Here is an 11,318-nt window from a genome sequence, read left to right as displayed (position 1 = left end):
TCTATACAAGTATGCAGCTTCTCATTAAGAATCGATTGATACCCATAATTCATTTTTATAAAAAATATGACTTACCTGGTTTTACCATTTTAAATATAATATATAGGTTATGTGTATATAAAATAGTGAGAAGGTAGAATAAAGTATCTATTACATTAATCAACGGACATTTTATTTAGCTATTTATTTTACATGAATGTAAAATAAATGAATAGCAATTAAAGAGTAGAATTAACAAATTATAAATGTATGGTATGGGTATGGGGAAAGGAGAGTGAAAATCATTTCGGCGGCAGGGGGCTGAATCACTCTAAAGCCCCTCAACCCCGGATACGAGCTATATACCATAAATTATCAGCAATTAACCGAATCGAAAAAAATATGATGTATCGAAATCAGAATCAGATATAATCAATAAATTGTAATGAAATTTAAAATTTGTTTCCTTCACTTATCTGACTTTCAATTATAATAGAAAAGAACGAACTTTGTAGCTATATTAGAACCTGAGATAGAGATCTTTGAATGTAGAAAAATTGCCAAAAACCTACAAAAATCCATAACTCCACATTGAATGTCCGCGCCTAGCTCCTCTCCAACTCAACCGATTTAAGTGTTCAAAAACTCAAAAGAAAGAAGGTATTTCAGCGAGTGTTCTTAAGCCAAAACGAACTCTGTAGCTATATTAGAACCTGAGATATAGATCTTTGAATGTAGAAAAATTGCCAAAAAACTACAAAAATCCATAACTCGACGTTGAATGTCAGCGCCTAGCTCCTCTCCAACTCAACCGATGTAATTGTTCAAAAACTCAAAAGAAAGAAGGTGTTTCAGCGAGTGTTCTTAAACCAAAACGAACTCTGTAGCTATATTAGAACCTGAGATATCTTTGAATGTAGAAAAATTGCCAAAAACCTACAAAAATCCATAACTCCACATTGAATGTCCGCGCCTAGCTCCTCTCCAACTCAACCGATTTAAGTGTTCAAAAACTCAAAAGAAAGAAGGTATTTCAGCGAGTGTTCTTAAGCCAAAACGAACTCTGTAGCTATATTAGAACCTGAGATATCTTTGAATGTAGAAAAATTGCCAAAAACCTACAAAAATCCATAACTCCACATTGAATGTCCGCGCCTAGCTCCTCTCCAACTCAACCGATGTAATTGTTCAAAAACTCAAAAGAAAGAAGGTGTTTCAGCGAGTGTTCTTAAACCAAAACGAACTCTGTAGCTATATTAGAACCTGAGATATCTTTGAATGTAGAAAAATTGCCAAAAACCTACAAAAATCCATAACTCCACATTGAATGTCCGCGCCTAGCTCCTCTCCAACTCAACCGATTTAAGTGTTCAAAAACTCAAAAGAAAGAAGGTATTTCAGCGAGTGTTCTTAAGCCAAAACGAACTCTGTAGCTATATTAGAACCTGAGATATCTTTGAATGTAGAAAAATTGCCAAAAACCTACAAAAATCCATAACTCCACATTGAATGTCCGCGCCTAGCTCCTCTCCAACTCAACCGATTTAAGTGTTCAAAAACTCAAAAGAAAGAAGGTGTTTCAGCGAGTGTTCTTAAACCAAAACGAACTCTGTAGCTATATTAGAACCTGAGATATTGAGGATAGAACGTGTGTATGTGAAAAACTCCCATTAGTAATGTACAGGGAAAATCGCATTTAAATATAACTTGAGAATGGTGAAAATGAGATGAAATCCGATGGTTGATGGCTGATCTGTGCATCAATACCTTTCATTGAAAAAAAAAAATAAGCAAATCGGTTGGGTAGAACGCCTGAACGGACTCGGAATGGAAATCATCAATTTTTTTAATATATAAGATGAACAAAGAACCATTTCCAAGTTATAATTGATATAAAAAATACCAGAGTAATTCATAAAATGATTCTCTACATTTATGCGCGCAATACTGATATTTTTTTTAAACCTGAAAAAAAATTTAAATTTTCAGATTTCGGGTGCTTCAGCCCCTAAAGCCCTACTCTGGCTACGTGCCTGTCACAATCGCGGGTATATTTTGTCCTCTTTTTATTATACCCATGGTTTTAAGTTACTGCTGATACCTAAATTTATAATGAACACATTTAGGTATTTCTATAGAATAATATTGAACAAAACATATCGCAAAAGATGAATCAGACTTATTTGGAAAGTACAAAAAATACATGAACATTTACGACTACTAAAAAACATTACACTAACATTATCTTATGTCCACGTAACTTATTTTATTTTAAAGAACATCTAAGTCGATAATAAATCCTCGTAGTTTTACCTTTGTGAATAATTAAAGTATCTAATAGATCGATATAAATAAATACGAAGAAAAGAACTATCATGCAGCAAACGACTCACACGACCCTGAATTATTAAACTTATTGAATTATTTAGTGGCTGAAATTGGTTTTACACTTTTGTACAATCTATTATACATTTTCGAAACGCAAAGGAAAAGAACTTCATTCTTATAGTATTTAAGTGTGTAGATGTTTATCTTATCAAGTTAATGGTATTAAAATAAAATTTTGTTGTAATACTGGTGATTAATATCTGTTAGACTTTGACAATCGTTATTTGGTTTCTTCTTCCTGCTGTGTATAGGCATCATTGTCTGTTTTTCTTCACGTCATTGCCTCTGCTCAGTCACCTGGGAGGTTGTCACTCCATCTTTTCCTAGGTTTTCCAATGCTTCTTTGTCCTGCTGGTGATTTGTCCCTTGATATTTTCACAATTCGTTCTTCCGTCATGCGGTCAATGTGCTCATTCCATTTTATCTTTCTATCCAGTACCCAGTCATTGATATTATCTACCCCGCATGTTCGTCTTATGTTTTCACTCCTTTCTCTATCCAGTAGTGTTCTTCCCGCTATTATTCGAACTATTTTCATTTCTGTAGTCTCCAATATCCGTTTCGTTTTAGAGGTCTCAGGTCGGGTCTCTGTTGCATAGGATAATATAGGTCTGATTGCGGTCTTGTAAATGCGGGCTTTTGCTTCAATTCGAATGTATTTATTTCGCCAGATTGTGTCATTTAGGTATGCTGCTGCTCTTGAGGCTCTTGTAGCTTGGTTTCTTATTTCCGTCTCCACATCCCCGTGTCCAGATATTTCGATTCCCAGATATTTAAATTTCATTTCCTGGTGTATTATTTTGTTATCCACCACAAGCTTACATCTGATCGGTGTCTTGGAAGTAACTATTGATTTTGTCTTTGCCGCTGATATTATCATATTGAATTTTTTTGCTGTTTTGTTAAATTGGTACAGTAGCCTTTGCAGATCGTCCTCGTTCTCCGCCAACAGTACCGCATCGTCTGCATAGCACAGGATTTTGACTTCTTTATTTCCCATTTTGTATCCTCTTAGTTTGCGTACTTGTTTTATGATTTCATCCATCACTATGTTAAATAGGAGCGGACTGAGAGAGTCCCCTTGCCTAATGCCCCTATTTGCAGGTATCTGTTCAGTTAGGTCATCATTTATTTTTGCTTGGATTGTATTTTTTGAGTATATATTTTCGATTATTTTAATGACATTATATGGTATCTGTCTATCATAAAGAAGGTGTAAGGTGCAAGTCAATGAAACACATGAAGGCTGGTCGATTATATTCGATCGATTTTTCCGTTATTTGTCTTATGACAAATATTGCGTCCGTGCAGGATCTTCCCGATCTGAAACCATGTTGTTCATCTGCTAGTGAGATACATTCATTTATTTTATTTGTTATTATCTTTGTGGTTAATTTCAGCGTTGTGCATAGTATTTGGTTTCTATTTCAATTTATGTTATGATTTAACGTAATTTGGACGAGAAAGTTTAAAATTAAAATATGCCATTTTGAAATTCAAAACCATCTAATACTAAAATTGAAATTAGTCTTTATTATGTAATTAAATTGCCTTAATATTAGTTCCTAGACATTCAACTAGCTTTGACATTTCCCAATATGTATTGTGTTGGTCGGCAAATTTTGTAATTACCTTTTTATTTTGGGTTTTATATGACCTGCAAAACTGATAAAAACAGATGTCGAAGTTACAAACGCGTAATATATAATATGATAAAGCTATGAATTGAAGTAGGAACGAAAAATAATTATAAACATAATAGTTAAATACTTGTACTTGTACCCCTTTATTTTTGAACAATAGAAATATAATCAAATGTAAGCAAATCCGTGAAATACATTGCTGGATAAAAATATCCTCATTATATCACAAAATATTTTCACATAATTTATGGACCTGGTGGCCAGATAAGAATGCATCATGAGATTTATTACTAATGTGGCGAAAAAACATTTTCATGATTATCAAGTTCTGTGATTATCTATCTAGACTATAATCAGAAATGGTTTTGACCAAACTAATAAAGTATCATCTAAAGTGATTAATTAGAATTATACATATCACATGTGATGGGCTTTAAGAATCAATAAATACTCATTTCTAAGAGATCATCTAGGAATCTGAAAATATTCAGCAGTCTTCTTAAGGTTTCTTAAACGAAAATTTTCTTTCGCAAATCTCTACGACGAATATTTTGGGAGATGATGTAATATTTTCCTATTTTTATATAAATTCTATCATTTTTTATCGATTAAATCAAAATGTAAACTCATATTGATGCGTCATCTATAAAACAATTTCAACATTAGTAAAAACATTTATTTATACAATTACAGATTTCTTTATATACAGATTTACTGGTGTAGATTTGCGATAGATGTCAGTTATTCATCATAATAAAAAAATTCGTTGTGCCATCTATGAACGACTAGTGAATTCAGTCAATAATCGATTGCCTAGTCAGCCAGGCTTCATCTTAATGTTGACTATATTTATCTTAATGTTTGTAGTTACGGAAAGATGACGGTACCCATGAAATAATTGGTTTAATACCCAACATTTCAAATTAATGATAATTAAGGTGGAAGTGCAATTTATGGTTGATAAATAATAACCAATATTTATTATTTAGTATCTATAAATAATTCTACGGAATATTTCTAGGCTATATTTTGAATAATCCTTAAAGCAGAGTATTGCAAAAATTTTTCATTCTATTTGCAAAATCAGAGTATAATAATTGAAGATGTCGAAATATAACCCCACAATTTTATAAAATTGTATATTTTATAGGGTCGATACAGTAATTTACAGGCTTTACTTAATTCAATCAAATATACTTGCTTAGTTTCATATTTTGCAGGCTCATTAAATTTCTTCCCAGCACGATTTCCATTCCAAATAACGGGGGATTGAACGTTCTTTATTATTTACACAAGCAAAATACAGTCAAACCTTTATCTCCTGTATAGGGAAACTTTAGAATGGACTAATATTCGGTATATAATCCAGTCAAAATAGACAAAAATAAGTCATAACTTAGCCAAAATTCGCATAGAGGTGAAAATTGACAGAGACGTTAAATACATCATTAGAAATGAAATGTCAAAAGTTCCCTTCGATCCTACTTCTGCGAAAAGTTTTATTCAAGGTTAAAAGTACAAAATTAAGGTTTTTTCCATTTTTCTCGAAAACAGTAAGTATTATCGTAAAAGTAGATCAGACAAAAGTTGTAGATCATACAATTTTCTACAAAGATGGTTTAGTCACTTTTTCTCTTAGGACTCACCATTCGTGAGATATCGCGGTTTTAATCATTAGAAAATTCATATTTTACATAATATGCACTAAAATGCAGCCTGGAAACTGATGGAGGTGTTGCTCGAGGGAGAAGTGCGCAAGAAAGTATCATTAGTAAATGGGTTTATGGTATGCACACAATGAATACTGTGTGTGAAGGATTGGAAGATCTCGCTAATGTTAGAATGGACACAACAGACCAGCATGTGGATGCAAGCGTAAAGAGAGATATTGAAGATATTAATAAACTTATGGAGTGGCTCTTATTACATGATCCGTTCCCTACAATTCCAAAAATTATGTTTATTACCAGTGGAGTCGTCGGTGATGATAAAATTAATTGTCATAACGCTCGTGCAGTTGGACTTGCTTCTATACGTAAAATGACTGGCCAAACGTGTAATAATATTAAATTAAAACACGCTGATAGAGTACTTCCTCTTTTAAATGCAAGTAGCGTCATAAAGGTACATGATCAAAAGTTGTCTACAGACCCTGTATTATTATTTCAACGCTTGAGCATTACTAAGACATTCGAAGATGAACTTGAAACATTCTTCGCTTATGAATTAGCTCCTTACCCATTATCACTCTTTGATGAAGTGGGAATGCGTAAAACTATGAAGTCAGCTCTTTATAATTGCTTTGAATGTTTAAACTCCGAAATTGATAACACAAATGCTATCTACATCATCGATGGAGGGTATCTATTACACCGTGTTGTATGGGATCGAAATGAAACATTTCATCCTATTTTTCTGAAAAATATGCTAGGTATGTACAAAGACATTTTGGTCATAACGGTACGATTGTATTTGATGGCTATACTAATCATACGAAAAATATTAAAGCTGCAGAGCAACGTCGTTGGACAAGAAAAACATCTTCATCTGTTGATATCGTTTTTGATCGATCTATGAAAGTTCCAGCAAACCAACAACAATTTCTTGCAAATACTCACAATGAGTCTCGCTTCATTTTAATGCTATGTGAAGAATTTACAGCTGCTGGTATTTCAATAAAACATGCTGATAATGATGCTGATGTCCTTATAATTGAAACAGCAATAGAACACTGGAAAAGTTCAGATACAACTATCGTTGTTGGGGAAGATGTTGATTTGTTGATATTACTGACTGCGCGGACTCCAAATGATAAAATTATTTACTTTTTAAAACCTGGGAAAGCTCAAGTACAACAACAATATATTCATCACAAAGTCTCACTGCATATCCGAAATGTCAAGCTCATATTTTATTTTTACATGCAACAACTGGTTGCGATACTACATCAGCAATTTTTAAAAGAGGTGAAACATCAGTATTTAAATTGCTTGAGAAACGTAATGATTTAATTCATTGCGCAGAAGTATTTACAAAGATTGACTCTTCTCCACACGACATCGTTACAAATGGAATTCGTTTTCTTCTTGCAATGTATGGTGCTCCAAAAAAAATTGATTCCATAGACAAATATAGATATTTGTAGTTTGTAAAATCTGCATGGAACACTAAAACAGTACAGTTGTATTGTCTGCACTCAACATCTGCTTCTGCCTTTCAACACTTGTATGGTGTATATTGTCAAGTTCAAGTTTGGCTAGGCAATGAGCTGGACCCAGAAGAATGGGGTTGGAAATTAACAGATAATTATTTGGAGCCAATTCCCAACTCCCGCCTGCTCCAGAAAAATTACTCAATATTATTTTTTGTAAATGCAAGCCGGATTGTAGTAAAAATAAATTGTGGCTGTCAAAAAGTGGGATTATTTTGTTCTCCAGTATGCATCAATTGTCAGGATCAGACTTGCTCCAATATTGAAACAAATACAACAGACGAAGATATTTATGATTTAATGAACAGTGAACAGTGAACAGAAATTCTGCAAGAAGAAGGGAATGAAGACGAAGAAATAATTATCGAAGTAGAATTAGACAATCATCTTATATAATGACATGTAGAAAAAAACAACCTATTCCACTTTAATCTTTATTACAATAGATCGTGGAGTATACTTACTGAGGAAACCACGTTAAAAAAAGCGCCAAGTACATTACCTCATAGGTGGTGCGGAAATGTGTCCATTTATGTAAAATATGAATTTTCTAATGATTGAAATCGCGATATCTCACTAATGGTGAGTCGTAAGAGAAAAAGTGACTGGACCATTTTTGTAGAGAATTGTATGATCTACAACTTTTGTTGGGCTTACTTTCACGATAATACTTATTGTTTTCGAGAAAAATGGAAAAAATCTTAATTTTGTACTTTTGACCTTAAATAAAATTTTTTGCAGAAGTCGGATCGAAGGGGACTTTTGACATTTCATTTATAATGATGTATTTAATGTCTCTGTCAATTTTCAGCTCTATGCGAATTTTGTCTAAGTCAAACGTCTATTTTGACTGGACTAATTTCCTGACAACAGCATGATTTGCATATATTGTTTATACGTTTTAGTTAATGAACAATATTCTTCTGTGAAAATATATGTTCTAATATGATGAAAATATCTTGTGGTCAAAGTTCCTATAACATAAATTATGTACTTCTGAATTAAAAAATTATAATCAGAATTTGCAGTATCCACACCACTGCACTTATAAACTAAAGTTAACCCATGAAGACCATCCCAAATACCACAACAGATTATATCGCTACTATTGACATGAATGAACATCTGAAACCGATCCGCTGCCAAAGGACGAACATTATCTAGTTTTAGAATTTTTTCTCGGGGCCTTAAAACATTAACTTCAAACTCACTCGTACCATTTGTCTTTTCGGAATTAGATTAAGTGAAAGATTAACTTTTGTCTCCCGATACTACTCTCAATGAATCGAGAAGAAATTGATGGTGTGACACTTTCAACGTATCTTGTATCGTTTTTTTTTTAGAGAAGTCACTTTATTTTAGTTGTTTGGTAAAGTAGTTTTAGTTATATAAAATCGGTTTAAAACTTAAACGAACCTTGAAAAGGAGAATTATGTTTCAATCTTTACAAGAAAATTTAAAACATATTGAAATCATAGAAGTTGGCCAAAACCGAAAAATATAATGTATTATAGGTCAATTTAAATCAAATGTTGTTAAAATATAAAAGGGTTTACCTATTTCGTACACGATATAAATAAACGTGTTCAATTAATCAATATCACAAAGCTCCAAGTTAATTTGAAAGTAATTATTTCAATCTCAACAAATGCGCTATCTTAATAATCTGCATTGTCTGAGACCATGGTCGGGACGAAGAAAAATTGCACTGATAATTTGATTCAATTGTATTTCTTATTAAAGCTCAAACTAAAAAGTTTGAAGATATGGAAAAGGAGAAAAAACAAGAAAAAACTGAATCTCTACGCGAAAATTATTGTGATTAATCTTTTGTGTATATCAAGTGGTAACAACGATAAAATACTAATTTGATCACGGAACGCTCTAGTGCAGTTTCCTACGCCTCATGGTAATCTACTCAAAGTAGCAGCTAGCGGAAGAACAATCTACCGGTTATCTAATTAAACCCTAATTATTCTCGTTTATGTTATATTTTTAAGCTGCCAAGTCCGGATCGCATTATTTACATATTTAAATTTGAAATCGAGAAGGAAGAGAACATCGTGAAATTTATAGAGAGAAAGTTAAAAGCAATGAGAGGAAATTGAACATTTTAATTACATTTTCGAATTATTTATTCAGACCCTTCACTTGAATGCTTCTTCAAAGCTACGCTCCAAAATTTTCCCTCCCAAATTCATCATGGAGATTTAAATCCCCTTGATTTGAAATCTATCTAAAATATCGATTCGTATAAGTCGAATAAAAGATCTATTATCCTTATCCGATTTAAAGATCTTAAACATACAAAATTAATAACACACCAGACTTGGAATTATACTGGAGTTTGTTCAAGAAGAAATCATATAATTGTTTAATTATACCGCACTTTATAAATAGGCATTCCAATTATAATACTTCACCTGTTACAAAAAATATTGAAATTTTTTGTACTAGATTTTTTAACCCGGCCCATTGCCTAATTATACAGTGCTTTTCAGATAAAAGTATCCACCTTTAATAACTTTTGTAATACTGGTATTTAGAAAAAATCCAAAAACACGTCAATTTATGTTGGAAGGGGCAAGCATTATGGCTTATTTAAACTTACTGGAAAAGCCACCCCCTCACCCCTAGCTGCATCCCCTTTATTTTTTTAAATTACTTTTCATATTTTTTATGTAAAATTTGGATACTCCTCTTTGAGCTGATTTCAAAAATGTATAATACTTGTAGGTTAAAGTTTATGAGATAAACAATTTTTCTTTTAAGAGCACAAATTTTACTTATTATTTACTTTCACCTTATTTGCCTGTACTAAAATGGTTTGTACAACAGTTCAAACTCTTTAATCTTTTTAACTGTGCTATTTATTCTACTTAAAAAATCCAAACAACAAAAAACTCTACTTTTTATTAAAGTTTGACATTGTCAACTTGATCGTCGTCTAGAGTTTTGCGAATCAATGACGCAAATTAACAATAACAATCCACAATTGTTAAACAATATTTGCCTTTCTGATGAATGCTCATGGTCATTAAATGTCTTAATAAGTAGGCATAATTGTAGATATTGGGCTGAAAGTGATCCACATATTATGCGTGAATTCCATACACAACATCCCCAAAAGTTAAACGTTCGGTGTGGTATCCTAGGTGACCACATTGTCGGACCTTTCTTCATCAACGGAAATTTAAATGGTGAATCATATCTTGAGTTACTCAGGGAAGGGGTTGACCCACGTATTACAACAATAATAGAAAATGATGATAACCTTTCCGAAGATTTACTGGTATTTCAACAAGACGGAGCTCCCCCACACTATGCTATGCCTGTCCGACAATTTTTAAACGAAACATTCCCCGCTCGTTGGATAGGTAGAAGGGGGCAGATGATGGAGTGGCCACCTAGGTCACCGGATTTAACACCCCTAGACTTCTTTTTATGGGGGTATTTAAAAACAAAAGTTTATGCTACCCAACCAGAATCTCTGGATGATTTACGAGAGAGGATAGAAAATGAATGTCGACAATTAAATCCAGCCGTATTAAGCAATGTCAGAGAGGCATTTCAAAATAGATTATACCATTGTATGGAAGTGAATGGTACTCATTTTGAACACTTATTGTAACTTCATAATAAATAGCACAGTTAAAAAGATTAAAGAGTTTGAACTGTTGTACAACCCATTTTAGTACAGGCAAATAAGGTGAAAGTAAATAATAAGTAAAATTTGTGCTCTTAAAAGAAAAATTGTTTATCTCATATACTAACCACTTTAACCTACAAGTATTATACATTTTTGAAATCAGCTCAAAGAGGAGTATCCAAATTTTACATAAAAAATATGAAAAGTAATTTAAAAAAATAAAGGGGATGCTGCTAGGGGTGAGGGGGTGACTTTTCCAGTAAGTTTAAATAAGCCATAATGCTTGCCCCTTCCAACATAAATTGACGTGTTTTTGGATTTTTTCTAAATACCAGTATTACAAAAGTTATTAAAGGTGGATACTTTTATCTGAACAGCACTGTATATATATATATATACAATGTTTGTGTCGTAGTTGTTTTGACGATTTCTATCTTTAACAATATCT

The sequence above is a fragment of the Diorhabda sublineata genome, chromosome 3 (assembly GCF_026230105.1).
Source record: "Diorhabda sublineata isolate icDioSubl1.1 chromosome 3, icDioSubl1.1, whole genome shotgun sequence".
Classification (NCBI taxonomy): domain Eukaryota; kingdom Metazoa; phylum Arthropoda; class Insecta; order Coleoptera; family Chrysomelidae; genus Diorhabda; species Diorhabda sublineata.
The sequence above is the reverse complement of the archived record's forward strand: the minus strand, read 5'-3'. Positions refer to the sequence as shown.